The following is a 21,623-nucleotide window of genomic DNA, read 5'->3' as shown; positions in this document are numbered from 1 at the left end:
GGCGGGATGTGACCAAAGCGTGTACCACCGTGGCCAAGTCAGACTTCCCAAGATACGGGCGCAGCTGGCGCACGAGCCGAAGCTGTGCAAATGCTCCCCTGGTCACCGCTGAAACCTGAGGCTCCAGGCTCAGTGATGAGTCCAGGGTCACACCCAAGCTGCGAACCTGCGCCTTCAAGGGGAGTGCGACCCCGTCCAGCACAGGCTGTAACCCTATACCCTGTTCGGCCTTGCGACTGACCAGGAGTACCTCTGTCTTGTCTGGATTTAATTTCAGTTTGTTCGCCCTCATCCAGACCATTACAGCGGCCAGGCACCGGTTCAGGACTTCGACGGCCTCCTTAGTAGCAGGTGGGAAGGAGTGACAGAGTTGGACGTCATCTGCGTACAGGTGACACCGCACCCCGAAACTCCGGATGATCTCACCCAGCGGCTTCATGTAGATGTTAAACAACAAGGGGGACAAGATGGAACCCTGAGGAACGCCACAGGTCAAAGGCTGCGGCGTTGAACAGGAGTCCCCCAGTAACACCTTCTGAGTACGACCCTCCAGAAATGACTGGAGCCACTGCAGAGCAGTGCCCCCAAGACCCATCTCTGCAAGGCGCCCCAGAAGAATACCGTGGTCGACGGTATCGAAGGCCGCTGAGAAGTCCAGGAGCACCAACAGGGACACACTCCCCCTGTCTAGCTCCCGGCGCAGATCATCCACTAAGGCAACCAAGACCGTCTCGGTACCATGTCCCGGTCTGAAACCAGACTGTGCCGGATCCAGATAATCCGTGTCTCTCAAGAATACCTGGAGTTGTGAGGCCACCACGCTTTCCATGACTTTGCCCAAGAAGGGAAGATTGGAAACAGGCCGAAAGTTGTCCAATTTAGTGGGGTCAAGTGATGGTTTCTTCAACAGCGGCTTTATAACAGCCTGTTTTAGGCTCGCTGGAATCTTGCCTTCCCGAAGGGAGGCATTAACCACCACCGTTACCCACTCAGCCAATCCCCCTCTGGCCTCCTTAAGAAGCCAGGATGGGCAGGGGTCTAGGATGGACGTGGTGGGTCTCATTCCTCCAAGTACCTTGTCCACATCCTCGGGTTTCACAAACTGAAAAGAATCCAACAAAATCTGACAAGCAGGTGCTTGTGTCACATCCACGGAGACTGCATCTAATGTGGCGTCCAGCCCGGACCGGATCAAAGCGACTTTGTCTGCAAAGAACCGAGCAAATGCTTCACAGCACGCTGCCGAGTTGTCAGGGCTCCCACCAGTAGGGGGAGTTAAAAGACCTCTGACAACCCGGAACAGCTCCGCCGGACGGTTCTTTGCAGACGCAATAGTGGCCGCAAAGAAAACTTTCTTTGCGGCTTTTATTGCCGCGGCATATGCCCTCAAGAAGGACACAAACCGTGTTCGGTTTGACTCGCTTGGGTCTGATCGCCACACGCTCTCTAGAACCCTCTTCCTTCGCTTCATCGCTGCCAGCTCCTCGGTGAACCAAGGGGCTGGTTTAGCTCGGTTACTTGAGAGGGGACGTTCCAGAGCGATCATGTCAATAGCCCTGGTCATCTCCCCATTCCAGAGAGCGACCAAGGCCTCGACATCATCGCCTACCGCGGTGGCGGGAAACTCCCCAAGAGCCGTCAGGAATCCGTTCGGATCCATTAGCCTCCTGGGGCGGACCATCTTAATGGGTCCTCCACCCTTGCGGAGGTTAGGGGGCGCAGTGAGCCTAAATCTAATCAGGAAGTGGTCGGTCCATGGCAACGGAGAGATAGACAACTCCTCCACACCGCCACCCTGCTCCCATCCCTGGCAGAAAACCAAGTCCAATGTGTGTCCAGCACAGTGGGTGGGGCCAGTTATTTGTTGGGACAGCCCCATGGTTGCCATGGCGGACATGAAGTCCTGAGCCGCGCCTGTGAGGGTTGCCTCGGCGTGGATGTTGAAGTCCCCCAGCACAAGAAGCCGTTGGGACTCCACCGCCAGGCTCGAGACCACCCCCGCTAGCTCAGGTAGGGAGACTGTAGTGCAGCGAGGTGGACGGTACACTAACAGAATCCCTATTCTGTCCCGGTCACCCACCCTCAGGTGGACGCATTCAAAATTTGTGGTCTGCGGGATGGGGCTCCTGGTTAGATGGATGGTATCTCTATAGACCACTGCGACCCCGCCTCCCCGTCCTCCAGCTCTTGGTTGGTGTTGCACGGAGAAACCTGGAGGACAAAGCTGGGAGAGATTTACGCCCCCCGCTTCATCCAGCCAGGTCTCCGTGATGCACGCCAGATCTGCCCGCTCCTCCAGGATTAAGTCCTGAATCCAAGTTGTTTTCCCGTTGACAGACCTGGCGTTCAACAACACCACCTTCAAGCCAGAGGGCCCGCTCACCTGGTTACACCAAATTACCTTAGGAGACCTATTGGGAATAATTAATTTGGAAAAGCGGTCCGAATCAGGCCGAATTCGAGGTCTCCTTCTCCCGCATCTCCTCCTTCCCACCACGACCTCTATGGGGGCCCCTCGGCTAGTGGAACACCTCCCCCCCTCCATGCCGCAGTTATGAGCCCTAGGAGTACTTTCTCCTGTGCTTGTTGTTAAGTTTATTGGTTCTTGCCAGCATCCCCCCTCCCCCTCCTCCCCCTCCCCTACCACAATCTCAGTCCCAGGCTCCAGACCCCCTCCACTCCCGCCCCCTCCACCACACCAAAGCAACATAAACAGTAACCAAAGGGGGGCAGGGGACCACATGGGTAGCAGAGATACGGGTGGTAGTATTGGTATAGCTAGTTCTTAAAGTGCAAGGGTCCGTCAGAGAGCGTAAATGAACGTAATTTACTTAGCAGCAACACACATTCAAAGGCACATTAATAAAGTGCTGGATCTAAAGTGCTCTACTTAGCGATATAAAGTGCGGCACAGAGGGACAGGGGAGGGGTGAAAGTGCAGGTGCAATCTAGCAGCAGATGGCAGGCGCCTAAGTGCTCTAATTTGTTCTTATCACAATAATGATAGATGGCAACAATATGGGTGTGCAATTTGGCTAAACCCCATGCCGTTTTCAGTGTCCACATTTCAGTGGCCCCCTGATCCATTTTTTGGGAGCTTCCCGAATTTGGGCAGGCAAAATTCCATTTTTGATCTGGCAGCTGAAAGATCTGTTTTTTGCTGCGGGAAGATGTGGCCCATTGGCGGCAATGGGGGATCTTCCCAGGCTCCCCTTTCCGTCATTTGGAGAGCATCAGTCTTAAGAAACTACTTTTTTGGGATTGTTTCTCTTCATATTTTTCAACTAGACCTGGGTTCAGGCATCAGACTTAAGAAATAATCCTTTCTCCTTATATCCTTCAACAATATCTGGGTTTAAGGCATCAGACTTAAAAAGTCACCTTTTCTGGCATCATTTCTCCCCTTTCAATTAAGCAGAATTAAGGCACGCTTTTTAAACATTTATTTCAGTGGGAGACATACCACAAGGAGCATTAGCCATTGTTTTAAATATATATAAATTAATTCCTCATTTTATGGTAGCTTTAGAAATGGTGAGGTATCTCTACCCCACATTTGAGGCTTGCATCGTGAGAAGGGCACCGTTACTGGTGGTTTCTTAAGTGTGTAGAAAGTAAACATTTATTGTTATTTGAGTCAAAAAGCAAGGCAAGCAATGTAGAGCTGTGAGCAGCAATGAGAATTTAGATCACCAGCAGACTGGAGCATGATCTGTCTCTTCCAGAAGTCTGCTCACAACGGAAAAATGGAAGCCCTGGTTGGCTTAATGGGCAGGGCTCACAGGAAACCTGTGTGGGCATATGGCTGCCTCTACGCACTCCATGTGTAGCCAAATGAAACTGAGAGTAGCTGTAGTCAGCTGCCATGTGGACTGCTGCATCCAGCATCCATGCCATCATGACTGAACAAAAGAGCTGGAAAGACAGAGTCCTTTTTGAAAAATGGATCTGTGCACAGTCCTAATAAATAATAAAAAGACTCAGTGAAAATTGGTGAAATTCTATTTCTGAAATGTTAGATGAGGCCAAATGTGAAATATAATCATTGAGAGGGGAGAAGGTAGGTAGGTCAACCCAGGATATGTCAAGAAAAGATTAGTCAGAGCAGCTGGAAAACCCATGAATGTGAATTTACAATGTAAACAAAACTTTTTTTATAAAATGGGGCAGTAAATTAAAATGGGTGGAGGCAACGTATGCAAAAGATAACAATTCAAGTATGCACACAATCCATTGAGTGTGAGTGAATGGTCAGGATGATGGGAAATAGGGATACATGATTTAATTATATGAATATATGCATGCATAGTGACAACAAACAAAATCATACCACTGCTGTCATCATGTGACTGGACATAAAACCACATGGGGAACTCTAGCACAGAACAGAAAGATTTCTTGTATTGATGTGACTGCATGAAGAAAGTCCTGTGTGGCTTTCCAAACTGATCTCAGTTTGGACAAGTATACTATACAGTGAAACTGGCATTGGGGGCTGTGCAGCGGTGGTGGGACTGTAGAAGGATGGCAGCATTGTTTTGTGATGTGTGCTGGAGAAAGCATTTAATTTTGTTGTACAGTGTTCAAGGACAATAAAGTTATCCTATTCCTACAGCCTTCGGGTAAATTGAACCCCATTCTCATTTCTATTGGATTTTAAATAAAAGCAACAGCTCTTACAATAAACAAACAATTATTTTACAATCTTTTTGTTATTCTTCTTAGTCTGTGAAGTCACTTGCCACCCTCAGATTCCTTTGATGGTTTGTTTGTGTGTGTTTGTTTCGGACCTTAATTATTTAATATGTATAACTGTATGACCACGAAGTTCACCAAAATTTCTGCTCTTTCTGGTTCTTTCATGCACCCGAGGAGGTAGATGCTGGCCAACAGAAGCTAGTACATTAAAAAAATTAATACAGATACATATTGATTTACTGTCTTTATTTTACTATGGTTCTTTACTTCACATTGGTTAAAATATGTAGTGCCCCGTTCCAGGAGAATAAAAATAGCCCAACAATAATAACTTTATTATGAAAGATTTAGGAAGTGGTTTTAATGTTTACATTTGCTTATTATAAACAAGAACTCCATTATCATCAGAATAGCCAAATCTTGGAAAGACAGGCCATATTCATTCATGGAGAAGAAAAGTTAATGAAAACACTTTTCGTTTTTGTTTATTTAATCTGATGCGCGGAAATGTTTGCTTGCTTGTTTGTATAGTTGTCTGTCATTTTAGATTACTTTAGGCTTCCACCTTGTGAAAAAAAAACAAAGTTTATTAAAAGGTGTGAGGAAAATTTAGTGTGCTTTTATCATTCAGTGTATACAAATAAAAAGGCTGTTTTTTGGAGCTAAATAAATAAATATAACTCTTTTTTCAAGGCTTACCAAATTACTACTAGAACTTTTTTTCATTCAGCTCATCTCTGAACACATTTCAATGTTTTTATGAAAAAAATTCAATTTTAAGACACATACACATACACACAATTTACAATTCCCACCATCACTACGAGGATTGCTTTCTTTTACATATTAATCCTTTTTGAGATTAATTGCAACATTAATACCGGCCTCAAACAGACAATAGTTTTTTCTCCTACCCTGGATATTCCACATATATATACAAGCCTTACTTGCCTAGTTTCCAACAGACCTCACAACCTCTGAGCATGCCTGCCATAAATGCAGGTGAAACGTCAGGAAAGAATGCTTATGGAACATGGCCATGGTCTATCTGGCTTCAAGACAGTAATAATTTTGGAAAATTTCCATGTTTGTAGGACAATACCTCATTAAATATTTCTGTCATATGTGGTACCAATTCATAAATAAAGGTGTTATAGAATTCTGCTGTAAATCCATCCAAGCCTGGTGCCCTATATTGCTTCAGTCCTTTTATTACTTTAATTACTTCACCCTGTGTTATTACCGCATTTAACATATTTGTATTATCCTCATTTGCTTTATTCCCAACCTTTATCTCAATATTATTCACCTGTTCTTTTTGGTATAGATTCCTGTAAAATTCTCTCATTATATCTTCTCATTCCTTTTTTTCCTTTCTTCAACAATTCATTTTTATCTTTGAATTTTTTTATACATGACTTTTCCTTTCTCCTCTTTAAGTATCTAACCATCTGTTTCATTGATTTTGTACCTTATCCATTAATTCTTTGCCTCACACACTATCTCATTTTATTCCATTGCACTTCATCCATTAATTTCAATTCCTTCTTTTCTACCTTAAAATACTATTTATATCCCTTTTATACATTTTTCTCTTTCCCCCCTCCAGCTTTTCCTGATATGGGACTCAATACTAATACACTGACCTCATAGTACACTTTTAAGTGAGTCTGACACCATGGTTTTAGATAAATTTCCAGTATCATTCATTTTCTAATATTCTCTTATCTCCTGCAACTTTAATTTATATTCACTTTTTTTTACTACCACTGAATTATATCTCTGAATTCTCTGTCTAATCTCAAAACTCAACCCCAGTGCCACAATCAAAAGACAATGGTCCAACAAAAAGATTGGTTTACTTAGATTAGATTATATCTTAATAAACAAAGCAAGTAATGTTCAAATAAAGAAGGTAGGAAGTGAACACATTTCAACTTGTCAGTATCTTTCATGAATTGTGATGACCAGAACTGGGCACAGTATTCCACGTGAGGTCTTACTAAAGTTGAACAAAGTGGGATTATGACTTCTCTCAGTCTGGACATAACATCTGATGCAGTCTAGAATCACATTAACTTTTTTAACCACAGTATCATACTGCTGACCCATTTCAGCTTGTGGTTTACTAAAATTCCTAGATTGCTTTCACATAAATTGCTTTCAAGCAAAGTATCATCCATCCTGTACAGTATCTCTGCACGTCATTTCTTCTGCTTTAAAACTTTACATTTCTCCCTGTTGAAATTCATTTTGTTCATTTTAGCCTAGCTCTCTAATCTGGGCTCATTTTTCAAAGTGTTCCATGTAGAAATTAGCTATGACCAGGATGAGAGGGCTCCCCATAGCTCCTCCATCTTTCTGTTCACTGTCCCACTGAAAGTAGCTGGTGGTGAGGCAATGGTGAAACAGAGCTGTGATGTCTTCTGGGAACCTCTGGTTGATTAGTGCAATGGTGTCTGCTACCAGGACCATGGTAAATAGAGACACCACATCGAAACTGATCAGTTTGTCATTGTCATTGGTATTTAGCTTGAGATTGCTGATTTTTTTTTCCTATGAAGTGGGCTGAGTCCTTGATGTAGTGTGTAGTGAGCCCAATATGGCTTTGTAACTGTGCAGCAAGAAATTTTGCTAAGTCGTATGTGGGGGATCCAATGGCACTCACGATGGGTCTGAGTGGGGTGGAGTCCTTATGGATTTTTGGGAGCCCTCTTAACCCGGTCATAGCTAATTTCTACATGGAACACTTTGAAAAACAAGCCCTGGAAACAGCAATAAAAAAACCCACTATATGGTTCAGATATGTGGGTGACACTTTCACCATTTGGAGTCATGGAGAAGAAGAACTAAACAGGTTCCTGGACCATCTTAATATTATGTAATTGTAATGTTTTAATTGTGTTGTGATACTATGTATACTGTTTTGTTGGAAACCGCCTTGACTCGCCGATATGGCTGAGAAAGGCGGTACACAAATACAGTAAATAAATAAATAAATAACAGCATCCACCCAAACATCCAGTTCACCATGGAAAAAGAAAATGAAGGAAGACTGCCTTTTCGAGATGTCCTAGTCATCCGCAAACCAGATCAACAATTGGGTCACACCGTATATAGAAATCCACACACACACAGATAGATATCTACATAAAAACTCCAACCATCACCCAAGTAAAAGAAGAAGCACCATTAAAGCCTTGGCAGACTGTGCAAAAAGAATCTGCAAACCCCACCTCCTCCAAGATGAACTGAACCACCTCAACTACAGGCCAATGGATACTCCACCTCAGACATCAGAAGAGCTGCAAGACCGAGAACAAGCCACGAGAGTCAAGACAAAGACCCATCCAGAGGAAAAGTGTTCTTGCCATACATCAAGGGAACCACTGACCGCATAGGGAAGCTGATGAGGAAACACAACATACAAACTATCTACAGACCCACCAAGAAAATCCAACAAATGCTACATTCAGCAAAGGACAAGAGGGATCCTCTCACTTCTGCAGGAATCTACCGTATACCATGCAGTTGTGGACAAGTCTACATAAGGACCACCAAACACAGCGCCCAAACACAAATCAAGGAACATGAAAGGCACTGCAGACTACTTCAACCAGAGAAAGCAGCCATAGCAGAGCATCTGATGAACCAACCTGGACACAGCATTTTATTTGAGAACACAGAAATGCTGGACCACTCTCATAACCACCATGTCAGACTACACAGAGAAGCCATTGAAATACACATGCATTTGGACAATTTCAACAGAAAAGAGGAAACCATGAAAATGAACAAAATGTGGCTTCCAGTATTAAAAAACTCTAAAATTACAATAGCACAACAACAGAGAGGAAACAAACAAGGACATCTAATCTCCCCTCAACAAAAGAGCCTTCAACAATACATTGAACATAAGTGATGATTGCTGATACCATCTAATTCTGGCCAGCCATTCTTAAAAAATTCTAATTCCAGGTTCCATTCTTGGGGAAAATGTGGCATATCAATAAGACGATTGATGATTTGCCACGAACAATTTCACCTTGAATTGCTAAGACAGAGCCTCTGCATATATTGTTTAAAATGATAGCACTGAAATAGTTTTGAAAGCATTGCAATCTTAGCAAGAAATGCATCCCCAGAAATTGTTAGGAAGCAAAGGGCAAAGTGTAGTGTGGCATGGAGAATTATAACTTCACCCCACTGAAAACTAAATTGGAAATACTGAGTTCCAGCTATCTTGTGTTTCAGATACAAGCTCCAGTTTCAGCCCCTTGGGGTAAATCTTCACAGACACACTACAGCAGCAGGATCTCTCCCAAGCTACACAGGTAACATGAATTCATCTTTAGAATAATGAATAATTGAAGTTCAGATCACAGAAGAATAGCATAAGAAATTGTGCAAACAACTTCTACAGTGATGATCACTCTAATATTCTCAGTGGTACTCTGAATACCATAACAGCTAAACAAAAGTTCAGTATTTCATGCACTGACTACCGGCCCTGACTTGGCTGTCCTTGAATAATTGCAAATATTTAAACATTTCCTTATTAAAAGGCAAACTATGAACATTTTATGAACATGAATGCCCTGTAGATTGATATTCAGGTGCCAGCAAAACATTTATGATATTTATGGATCTCTGGCACTATCTGTAGAGTTGGCTTCAGGTTGGTGCTAACTCTGTTCAAACAGGAACACTGAATACATCTACACTGTAGAATTACAGCAGTTTGACACCACTTACGTGTCATGGCTCAAGACTATGGAATCATGAGAGCAGTAGTTTTACAATGTCTTTAGTTTTCCCTGCCAAGGAGTGCTGGTGCCTCACCAAATACAACTACCAAGCTTGCAAATTCTGTGTTTTGTCTGTTTGTTTGTTTTTGTTAAAAATGTAATACAAATGTCTGGTTGCTGATGACATGATAAAATAAATACCAAATACCATAATTTCATAGCACTGATCCATGATAGTTAATATGGTTTCAACAACATTAATTCTACAGTGTAGATGCACCCACATAGAGGGAACTGGCAATGACATGATAATTTTTATAAAGGGTAAGCAGTAGCCTGGCACAGATAAATAAATATAAGGCAAGAAAAATAGTAAGGTGAGTGGCATGGACATATTTTTCCTACAGTTATATATTGGGTTTAGATATTCTGAATTGTTTTCATGAGACCAAGTATGGTGAAGTGTTTAAACACTAGACCGTGGACTTCATCACACTGAGGCCAACAAGCCATGTGGTAGCAGGGAGATTTGCCATGCAATGTGGCAAATCTGTCAGCTACCCAAGAGAAACCATTGCCCAGCAGACAATATTGCTTGCTGCACCCCTTACCTTATCCCATGGGGGGAAGCATTACCACCCGGTTTCCCTCTGTTCAGAAGAATGAGAACATGGGAAGCCTCCTGTGTTCTCTGGGACACATCTTAGCATGCTGCCAGGACACTTCCTCTATGGAGCCCCACTGGAAGTAGCCTTACATTGTGTGATGGTATCTCCCTTGAGGAAGCATCCTGGAAGCATCCTAGGATGCTTCCCTTTCTCCATGTGATAGGACTCTGGAGACCAGGATTCAAATTCCTGCTTTGCCATGGAAACCCATTGTTTGTCCTTAGGCAAAGTACACACTCTCTGAACCTCAGAGGAAGGCAAAGACAAACTCCCTCTGAACAAATCTCATCAGGAAAACCCTGTAATAGATTCACCTTAGTGTTGCAAAAAGTTGGAAATGACTAGGAGGCACACAAGAACAACAAATAGTGTCACACATGTTTGCCCTCCCACACCGAAATAACGAGACCACACAAAATATTTGGATGAAATATGGGCAACTTTATTAACGTTACCTAATTAACTTTAACTGATTTAATTTTTAACTGAATTTGGTAAGGGGAAGCCGAGGCAGCGCCCCTGCCCGTCCACTCCTCGGCAAACTGGGGAAACATACTGGTATTCCTATAACAAAATCCGGACAACCTCCAATACAAAGTGCAGGGAACCAATATTTAAGGTAATGAAGGCCATAGTCTCCCCTCTTCTTTACAGGCATTTTCTTTACGTCTCCTGCCAAAGTGAACCTCCTGAGAGTGTTTTGTTAATAGCCTCTTAACCTTGAGAGGGGGTGCCTTGTATGTATCTCTAATAATAAACTTTTATCTACCTGTTTACCGTGGATCCCTATTTAAAACCACACCATCCCAATTTGCCCTGTGACAACATAGGTAAGTGAAAAAAAACCCTAGAACATAGGGGGGGGGGGAATTCCTACCCGGCCCCCTAATGGCAACCGCTATGCTGTGACAAAGAGGGTGGGCATGGTGGGTCGATGGTTGCCGGCAGAATGAATGAGAAGGGCGGGCCAGGCTGAACCTGGCTCTGCCCCCTCCTAAGCAGTTCCACCGGAACTGGTTCTCTCCCTTCGGTGAAGGGGACAACCGGCTTTCCCTGCCCAGCTCTGCCAGGTAGGGAAAGCCTTATGTGTGAAGTGGCAGAGGTAGTGCTCTGCTAATAAAACAAACAAACCACGTGTTATGTGTTATTTTTTTATGCATTTTGATAGAGTCTCCTAGGAAGACAAAAATTGTCATGATACAATTTTGAGTCCTTGTGTTCATCTGACATAAAATAACTGATAAATATGTTTGTTAGCATTGTTCTTGCGTACATTCAGTATCTTCAAACAAATCTTCATACAGAATAAGATTCTACCTCACATTTTAGAAAAAATATAAATGAATTTTGGAAGTAGCAGCAGAAATAGTAGTTGTATTCAGTTTACTAAATATGTTTCATAACTCATCTTTTTTCACTAATGCAAATATTCATCATTTAAAGTTAATTTCTGATTCTGACTACAGCAATCTCAGGACATTATGAGTTTGTAAAGAAAGGTCACAAAGTGATTGACTGTTATGAGCAGGAGAAAAAAATATTTTTAGACAAAAAGAATGTTCTTGCTAGAATTTACCTTTTTGCCTTCTTGACTGGAACTTTGGTCAACAATTTCCCCCAGAAAGGCAATGATGTTTTCTCCATAATTGCAACATCCACACATATTTCCACCAAGGTTCAGTGCTCCCTAACACATGCCTTGCTTTTATTGCAATATGCAGACAACTTTGATGCCTGGAAAATTCCCCTCAGCATTAGCCATCTGTTCATATTGCATCTAGGTTTTAACACTTTTCATAGGCTTTGCACAGAAGAGCAAAGCATGCTGTGAAATAAAGTAGAAATGTATCCATAGGCCCATCACTTGTTGTGTGCTTCCCACAGTTACTCTTTGAGCTTCATTAAATAAGATGGCCTTTAATTTGATTACCTTCAGCATTTAAACACTTTTATCAGTGCATGACAACCACATGCTTTATGAAGTCTTAATATACTGTTGATGGAAGATCGCTGAGAAAATACAAATCTTCTGATGTATTTCTAGTTCCCTGCCTTTGATGAGCATTGTCTGCCACATTGCAGGCATTGTTCACTTCTAGGGTTTCAGAAAATCCCAGATCAGCTTCTTACAGCATTCATTTCTTCTGACCGGAGACTGAGGGGCAGCTCATTTATTATTGAATGGCATCAATTTCCTTTGACATGAGGAAGCATTAGAGACTGGGGATGACTCCAGTTATAAACAGTGGGCCTTTGATTTCCACTGGGCTTTGGTTTCAGGACTCCCATGTATACCAAAATCTTGGATGCTCAAGTCCCGTGGCATGGGGAAATGGCGAGCTCAAAGATTACTTTTTGGATTTGTTTTTAAAAAATGCATGGTTTTATGTGTGCAAGATCTGTGGATATGGAGGGTTGGCTGTATCTGTGTGCTTGGGAATACAGACTAGATGTCTAATGGCACGCTGCACTAGCAATTGTACTTGTTCTGAGTGCTGGTGAAGGAAAGCAAACAAAATATGCTCACATGAAAGAACTAATAACTATAATGCCCCCCTTTCTTCTTGGACATTCCACTCATGTCCTTTTCCATTTGGCTGCTGCCATCTATGCTGATGTGGTTGCATCATTGTAATTCCATGTATCAAAAAGTTAAACCAGATGGTGAGCCAGTAGGCATTTGACATTTTGCCTTAGCCTACTTCCAATGTGGCTGATCTATAAACATAAAGGTAAAAAGCCAGAGACCTAAACGCATGCATGCAAACATATATGAAGTTAGGATAATGATGATATTTCCTATACCATGAAAAGGGATTAGAAATATAATTTTTCCTGAAATTTTGGTGCTATGAAAATTCCCCCTACACTCCACACTGTTCCCTTTTGCGAGAATTTTTTTTGAAGTTTTTTTAAAAATGTAAAATTAGCACCTATTATGATTGAAAGACACCTTGTTACTATAGGAAAATCAAATGTATTGGATAGAATTTTGTTTGGCCTATAATAACCATGCTTGTCATAATAAAATTTGGATTACTCACACAAATTGAATTTTCTTTTTATTTATTATATTTCGTTGCATATCAGATCTAATTTTTGTTACCTATCTGAGAGATTCTGAAGATGCCAATCACAGATGCAGGTGAAACATTAGGAGAAAATGCTACTGGAACATGGCCATACAACCTGAAAAACTCACAGGGACCCAATGATTCCAGCCATGAAAGCTTTGACATTTACAGTTTACAGAAAATGCTTCCACTGTACTTCATTAAAAAGAAAATCATCCTGTTTAGCAAGTCCTGCTAATGTTGATGTATTATCAGTAAATGACTGGTTTTTATACTTATTTTATAAACCTATATTCTCAGACAGAAAGGAGTTGTAAATGGAAAAGGTTTAAGAATGACATACATTATGAAATGGTAGCAAGTTAAGAGACTGATATGCCACAATGGGTATTGATGTACATCAGGATACTCCCAACTTGCATCTTTACAATTCATTGTGTCTTTGCATTTATACAGTGTAGCAACAGATGTGTATCATTAAGAAATGTAGAACATGATGTAGAATATCAGCCAACTTTTATAAGCTCTGAGAGAGTGCATCTGGAGAAAACATTGTAGAGTTAATAGTTTGACAACATATTAATGCCATTGCTCAATGCTATGGAATAATGGAAGTTGATGCTTTACAGTCTTTTGCCTTCTTTGCCAAACAGTGCAGGTGCATCACCAAACTACACATCCCAGAATTAATAGCACTCAAGCATGGCAGTTAAAGTGCTGTCAAATTGCATTAATTCTGCAGAGTTGATCCCACCTGTCACCAGTAAAGACACTGTGACTGGACACCCATACATACACAAAGACAGCTGATTTTAGAAAAAAACATCTATTATACAGGCAGTTCCATTTGAAAAGTACATCAGTTTAAGTACTCAGATTCAAGATCAGTTCAAGTCACTGAGATAAGCAATCAGTCAACAGCTTAACCCTTTTGTAATCGGGCTGTGAATATTGGATAAAATGACAGAAAGTACATTTAGGTCAAACTGTGCCCAGCATGAGTTCATTCACAACCTTATTCACTTCCATTTTCTCTTAGCAAGGTTTTTGTTCTGAAATCCCATAGAAAAATTAGGGTGTTAAGGACACAGTGGGAGTCACAAAAGCTGTCTGCTTCAATGTCTGTCTGTGCATTTTGCCAGTAAATTGTTCAATACAGCTTGCACAGTACTCAATAATGCCTTATGCTACATATATTTCATGACATAAATGCTATTTGAAACTATTTGATAACTGCTCTGCTCAATATATGGGTTGCAGGTTGCTAAAGAAATGGTATTTACTGGGGGGGGGGGAGAAAAGAAAAAGAAACCCTTGCTGCTATTGGGGGTGGCGGGCGGAGGGAGATACCTGTATTTAAACTGCAGAAGGTAGTTCATTTATAAAATACCAGTCAAGGCTACACATTTAAACTCATTGGAATTCCATGTTCTGTGAGGCTCAGAGTTTGTGTGAAAACGGATAACAACAAAATAGCCCTCACAGGCATCTCTGTGCAGCATATTGGCAAGCATCAGATCAAAAAGAAAGATGTTGTCCTCTGTGCCACCCCCTAGAATTGGATTGTCGTTTTAGTTAACATCTTCTCTCCATTTGAAAGTAGCCATCACAATACGAGCATGATCTTTTTGCTGCATTTTTCCCTATGTGGCAAAATTATTCCAAAGCCACCACAGAGAATAATATTACTGCAGTGGTAGGGAATGACATTCAAGCAGAACTAAGGAGCCTTAGAGCCAACAGAATGCCTCAAAAAGAAGAGTGCATGCTGTAATATTGCTTTGTGAGGCAAAAGATTTCATAACCAACTCCCAAGCAGCACAGGCACCTGCAGGTTTCAGGGAGAGTATTCATTCTTATTAACAAAAATGAAGTCAATTTCTGTGCTTTCAACATGCTGTATATGTCTGGAAACAATACATCTGGCATATTAAAGATATAATGATACCCCCCCCCCCCCAGCCTTTGATGTGTTACCAGAAGTCACATAGAAAGTATATGAGAGAGGGGGGAAGAGGAAGAAGAATAAAAGAAGAGTAAAACGAAGAGGAGGAATTATATAAATGAATACAAGTAAGACCCAGGCAAAATCTGACAACACATACTTTTTGGAACAAATTATGGCCAGAATCCTGTTAGTAGCATACACATAGTAGTTGGGTTGTTGTTACGGGTTTTGTGAAACAGTCATATCTAGCTGATGGCACTATATGTGGACTGTTGTGAATGTGATAGCAGATTAAGTTACAAAGAGTAGCATCTAAATGTGCATTGCTGCCATGCACTGCCATTGTGCATTGCAATGGTGTGCACTTTACATAGGTCTACATATTTTGTGCCATGTTGGTATTCAATATGGGGTTGTGTGATATAACCAGTGAGTGGAAAATTGCATTATACTGAATGGATGTCGAGTCTTGGCCAAAGATTGAGCACATATCACAGGTAAACAATTTACTAAAATCTGCCATCCAGTTTCCTGAAAATCTTCTTTATGAATAAGGCCCATTTTTGTTTTGTCCTTTTCTTTGATTTTATGATGCTTTATAATTTCTTTTGAGTTTCCTACAAAAATCTTTTTTGTTTCTGCATTTACCTTATTATTATTGCAAGGTGGTGAGTGCAGAAAAACTAAGAACTAGCACTAGGCCCGGATGAGATGTAAACGCGCCCCCCCCCCCAAAAAAAAACAAATAAATGTCACTTGTTATTTAAACATAGCAGTGAGTCATGGTAGTTAGAAATAGTGTCAACCTCATTAAGTACACTCAAAATGGCTCCAATCAATAGCTTCTTTGTAGATACAATGGTAGCTGCAAATAATTTATTTGCTGCCCACGTTGTCATTATTTATTATTAATTATTTGAAACATTTATATTCCACCTGAAGGGGACTCAGAGCGGAGCACAACATACAAACAACAAACATTCCATGCCAGGACATAAAATAACACAAATTTTAAATTAAAAAAAACCATTTAAATCAGTCATATCTACTTTATATATTGCCATAAAACAGGCCTTCAAAAAGTCTGTATCCCATGTAGGGTTAGACTCATTCCAATCCTTTTATCAACATAGTTCAAGTCTCCATCTTACTTGCTTCAAAGCCACCAACCCCATAGAAAATCAGGGCATTGGTTTGACTCCATTCTATAATAAAGGTCTTTCAGGAGTGATTGTGTCCACTGCCCAGGCCATTTCCCCATTCCAGAGTTCAGCCATAGCTTTGGCAAAATCACTTACTGAGGGGCCAGGAAACTCCCCGAGAGCTGTAAGGAATCTGTACACATCTATCAGCCTCCTGGGGTAAACCATCCTAACCAGCCCTCCATGTCTACAGAGGTTTGAGTCCTGGTAACTCTGTATTTAACCAGTTCTGTCCGTGACAATGAAACTACAGAAAGTTTCTCCCCATGATTAAATGGGAACAAATGGTTAAGAAAACTATCATGTTAAGTTGGATCCTTATCCAACTGTCACCTGAGGATGCAATTATAGTTCAGTTTTAACAGGAAAATGTGTGCATTTGATTCTGTTCATTAGCCTGAAGAGACAGGGCTGATAAGAACCAGCTCCAGGAAGCTGTATGTTCCATTAGACATTTCTTCTATAGAGATCAGATCCTCCAAATACTGTATAAACTCACAGATGTGACTGCTACGCAATGTCATGAATCAAAAAATGATGGAAATCTCAAATTAAAATGCTAGAGCTACTGCAGCCTTTGAAGACCTCACTGACAGCCCCACAGGAAGGGGCTTCAGCAGTGTCTTTGCATAGAAAAAGTTTCCACATTGGATTCCTGATATTGCCAATGAACAAACAATTATGTAAGAAGTGATGGTGAAGATCCATGACAAAGGCTTGGAGAAATACTGAAATACAGAGAACAACAGGCAATAATGGGCTAAGCACTACATGGACAAGACAGGATGGTTGGTATAAAAAGTTTACTTTGTACCAAAATAATGATGGGCCATAATTTTTGAGAAATCTTCTATAGTATACAAAGCAAGGATAATTTATTTTGTGATATAGGGTAATGTGTTCCACTCAAAGATTGGGACGGGGGCGAAGGAAGGGGGTTCTTGGAGATTTCCCCAAAAACTTTTTGTGAACCAAAGGAAAAATCAATTTCAGGAGTATTGAGTAGGCACAAATTTCATGTAAAACAAGGCATTTAGTCCCACATCTTGGTTGTGAAATTAAAAAAATGTTTTAACAAACCAGAAGTTATTTTATAGTGACATCTGTGGGATTTTTAAAGAAGAGTTTGACAGATTCCAGATGGTCTGAACGAGTGGGGTGGAAAATGGTCCTGGACCTTCCCAGGTTGACTGTTTCTGATGTTGAGGCATGACATTGACTTTATTTATGGCTATAAAACTACAAAAGCACAACTGGGATATTAAGAAATAGGAGTTATTTTCTCCAAGAAAATTAATGATAATGAAATAGCAGTACAACATTTCCATTGCCATATAAATGTTTAGTTGCCAAGCATTGGGAGACATAGGCATGATTGCTCCATTGTACGGCTTGTGCCGATGCACTGGTAAACGAATAAATGTGCAATGAAAATGGTAGAGGGATAAAGATATTCTTAAAGAAATGAAACAAGTGGGGTGATACTGCAGTTTAGATTCAAAATGAGATATTAAGGAAGTAGATAATCTAATTTGGAACAGAGTGCTGCGAAGTCAAGTGTACCGAGCAACTATTCACAAGTGCCAGTAATGGAAGTCTCCTTAAGAATGGCATGTGCCAACTCTCTGACTTTTCACCCCTCCTATTTGTAAAAGGATTTGGCCTTTTTAACCTGTAATAAAATGAGCGAAGAGTATGTTAAAATGGCCATTTTCATTCGGAGCAAGAACATTAGTGAGGTTTTTGCTAAAAAATGATTTTTTTAAAAAAAAAGGTAGCGGTGGTGATTTTGAAAATCATGATAATGTAATCATGCCAGTCCCCTTTAAGATGCAAAAATGAATTGGAACAGATGGTGAATCTTCTGTTGAATTAGTCAGATGTGTGTTGAATAATAAGTCCTACATTCAGGGCCCACATAGACAAGGGAAGGTTATACTTTTCTGGAGTCTGAAGGTCCAGCCAAAGCTGCAATCACCATCATGTATAAGAGGGAATGAGGAAAAGCTGTACATTATGCTTAGGGCTATTTATATAAACATTGTTTCTTGTATCTATCTATCTGTTGTACAGACCATTTCCAATTTGCTGGTATTTACCAAAGCAAGATCATAGCAATTTTGAACAACATTCTAAGCTGCTAGGTCTTCTTGCTCAGCCCTTAGGGATTTTTCCCAGAATAGAGAATATGCTTGTGCAGTCTGGATAATATTTTAAAAAACAGTGTTTTTAATATAATTTTTCCCTATCACCTGCCATCTCAATAGTTAGGAGATGTGAAGATAATAATGGATATCATAAGTAGAGTAATGAATTTGGCAAGGCAATTACTGGTCTCCTTCTGACCCCGAGACAGACAGGTTACAGCAAAGGAAAAAAGAAAGTGTTGTCTTCTTTATCAAACATGTGAATGGCTTTACTTCCTAATACTTTTGAATAGCTAAATACATGGTGTAATGGAGGAATGAGAGAGAGAGAAAGTGAACAAAATGATACAGGAGGAGTGTGGGCATGGTGAGCAAACTTTCAGGAAGTAAACTAAACAAGTAAACTAACAACTAAGTATAGGTTTTAAAATGTTACCAGCAATAGCATCTATAAATCTTTCCTTGAATATAAAAAAGGAGCAGAGATAAAAACAAAATTTCACAAGAAATGGGAAGATTTACTTCTGCTTTTATTTTAGTAGAATTGGCAAGGCCCTAATTGTCTGATTCAATAAAATTAACCATTTTGATGAAACACAGTGTTATCTGCCCACTGAAGCTCAGATTTATAGCAAGATTTATTTATTTATTTATTTATTTATTTATTTATTTATTTCGGGTATTTCTATCCCGCCCTTCTCAACCCCTGAATAGGGACTCAGGGCGGCTTCCAACTGGCATACGTTGATGCCAACAATTCACACAGTAAAATACATAGTAACAATAAATTATAACAGTTAAAATATTACATTAATACAATAAAAATACAATAAAATGCCAGCCTGGTGGCCATCGTTTTGCCAAGTCTGTAATTAATAAATTCATTCCGCTTATCATAGTCCGTTTCCAAAGCTTTAGTCGTCATTGTCCATTGTCAGTCTGCCAGATTATCCAAAGGCCTGCTCCCATATCCATGTTTTTAATTTCCTTCTGAAAGAAAGGAGGGATGACGATGATCTAATTTCCCCGGGGAGTGAATTCCACAGGTGGGGCCACCATCGAGAAGGTCCTGTCCCTCGTCCCCGCCAGTCTCATTTGTGACAAGGGTGGGGCCAAGAGCAGGGCCCCTCCAGAAGATCTTAAATTCCTAGGCGGGACGTAGAAGGAGATACGTTCGGACAGGTACGCTGGGCCGGAGCCGTATAGGGTTTTATAGGCCAAAACCAGCACTTTGAATTGTGCTCGGAACTGAATTGGCAGCCAGTGGAGCTGACATAACAGAGGGGTGGTATGCTCTCTGTATGATGCTCCAGTGAGAAGTCTAGCTGCCGCTCGCTGGACTAGTTGAAGTTTCTGAACAGTCTTCAAAGGCAACCCCACGTAGAGTGCGTTGCAGTAATCTATTCGGGATGCAACAAGTGCGTGGACCACTGTGGCCAGATCAGATTTCCCAAGGTACGGGCGCAGCTGGCGCACAAGTTTTAACTGTGCAAAAGCTCTCCCGGCCACCGCTGAGACCTGAGGTTCCAAGCTCAGCGATGAGTCCAGGATCACTCCCAAGCTGTATGTGTGGACAAGTCACATACTTTCTGTCACAGGGCGCATCCAGACAGCACCTAAAACTCCAGCTGTATTTTTTTTCTTTTTCTATGGGGTTTTCTTTTTTGTCCAGGTGCCCTGCCAGAAGATCCAGCAGAGTATCAAGACACCCCCCCCCCCCCACCGAAAAGCGTGAAAAACCTGATTGAGCACACATTAGAGTCCTGCCTGGTTTCGCTCTCAGCAGAAGGCAAGAGCAAACTCTATCAGAACAAATTCTGCCAGGAAAACCTCATGGTTCACCTTAGGTGGCCATAAATGAGAAATGACTTGAAAGCACACTCATATAATAATATAATGTAATATATTGTATTGTATTATAATATAATAATATGAACACAATCACATACATGAAGAGCTAGCTCACCAAATATAGAGCATAATATAAAGAACTTGGCATACTCGCACAAAAAATTAAATGGGCAAATGTCACCAAGTCTTTAAAGTATTTTTCATAACAATACAACATCTAAGTTTACAGCCTTGTTTAGAATAGTGTGGTCTTGTTTCTCAGCAGCATATTTCCAAATCAATTAACCAACCATTTTTTCCTTAGAAGAAATAAAAAATGCCTCTGACAACTTGCTCAGAAGAGTTTACATTTGATTTTCTAGTAGTTTTCAATCTGAGTATGAACTTAGAAGGAGCTATGCATGATGCTAAGCTTATTTGGGATCATGAGGATTACTCTTTCCAAGCTTAGGCAAAAACTTGCAGTAAACCACTTCTCTAGTGATATGTAAGTCACCAGCCAACCCTGGTTGAAAGAAAGGGTGTCATCCAAGATGGACCAGGAGTCATTCTGGCTATGAATGTGTCCTGTTTAGTACAACTCCAACACTCCATTGGCTAACTTTCACTGGTTGTAGTAGTAGTGCTTATGTTGGCTCAAAAGCATACATTATGAGCTTTCAGAAAGGAAAGAACAAGTCCTCAACTTATTCATAAAAAAGAGGTAAAGACAGAGAACCACTGAAGCTGCATGAGGAGATAAATGTATGTCACCATAAAGCTCTGCTAAACATTTCTTAAGAAAGAAGTACTTTTCAATGCTGAGCTTAGTGTTCATTTTCAATGGCTATACATATAAAGAGGATTTACTTTGGAGTAGACTGGAGATTCAACAACATTATCTGCTTTTTAGTTATGCAGCTGTTGTCTGACAATTTGACATGCAGCCAGCCTCAAAAAATCCACATTGCACTACTCTATCTTGCAAAGCCAAAATGCTGACCAGCAAAAGAGCCAAAATGAAACATAGGGCATTTATTTATTTATTTTCTGTAGTATTGGGGATAAGAGATGGCAGAAGCATTTTGAGCTAATCTTAAAAGGAGAAGCAGAAGATATTTGGCAGAAATGAAATCTTGCAGAGAGGAATAACCATTTGAGGAGATATACAATTTGAATCCATTGCTCTATGTCCCGGTTTCAATATGATATCCTTTCAAATATTTAAAAATAGCTACCTTGCTACCTCTTTATTTGGGGACATGAGAGAAGCCTCCTCGCAGGATTGCAAGACATCCGGGCGTCCCC

The sequence above is a fragment of the Anolis sagrei genome, chromosome 1 (assembly GCF_037176765.1).
Source record: "Anolis sagrei isolate rAnoSag1 chromosome 1, rAnoSag1.mat, whole genome shotgun sequence".
NCBI lineage: Eukaryota > Metazoa > Chordata > Lepidosauria > Squamata > Dactyloidae > Anolis > Anolis sagrei.
The sequence above is the reverse complement of the archived record's forward strand: the minus strand, read 5'-3'. Positions refer to the sequence as shown.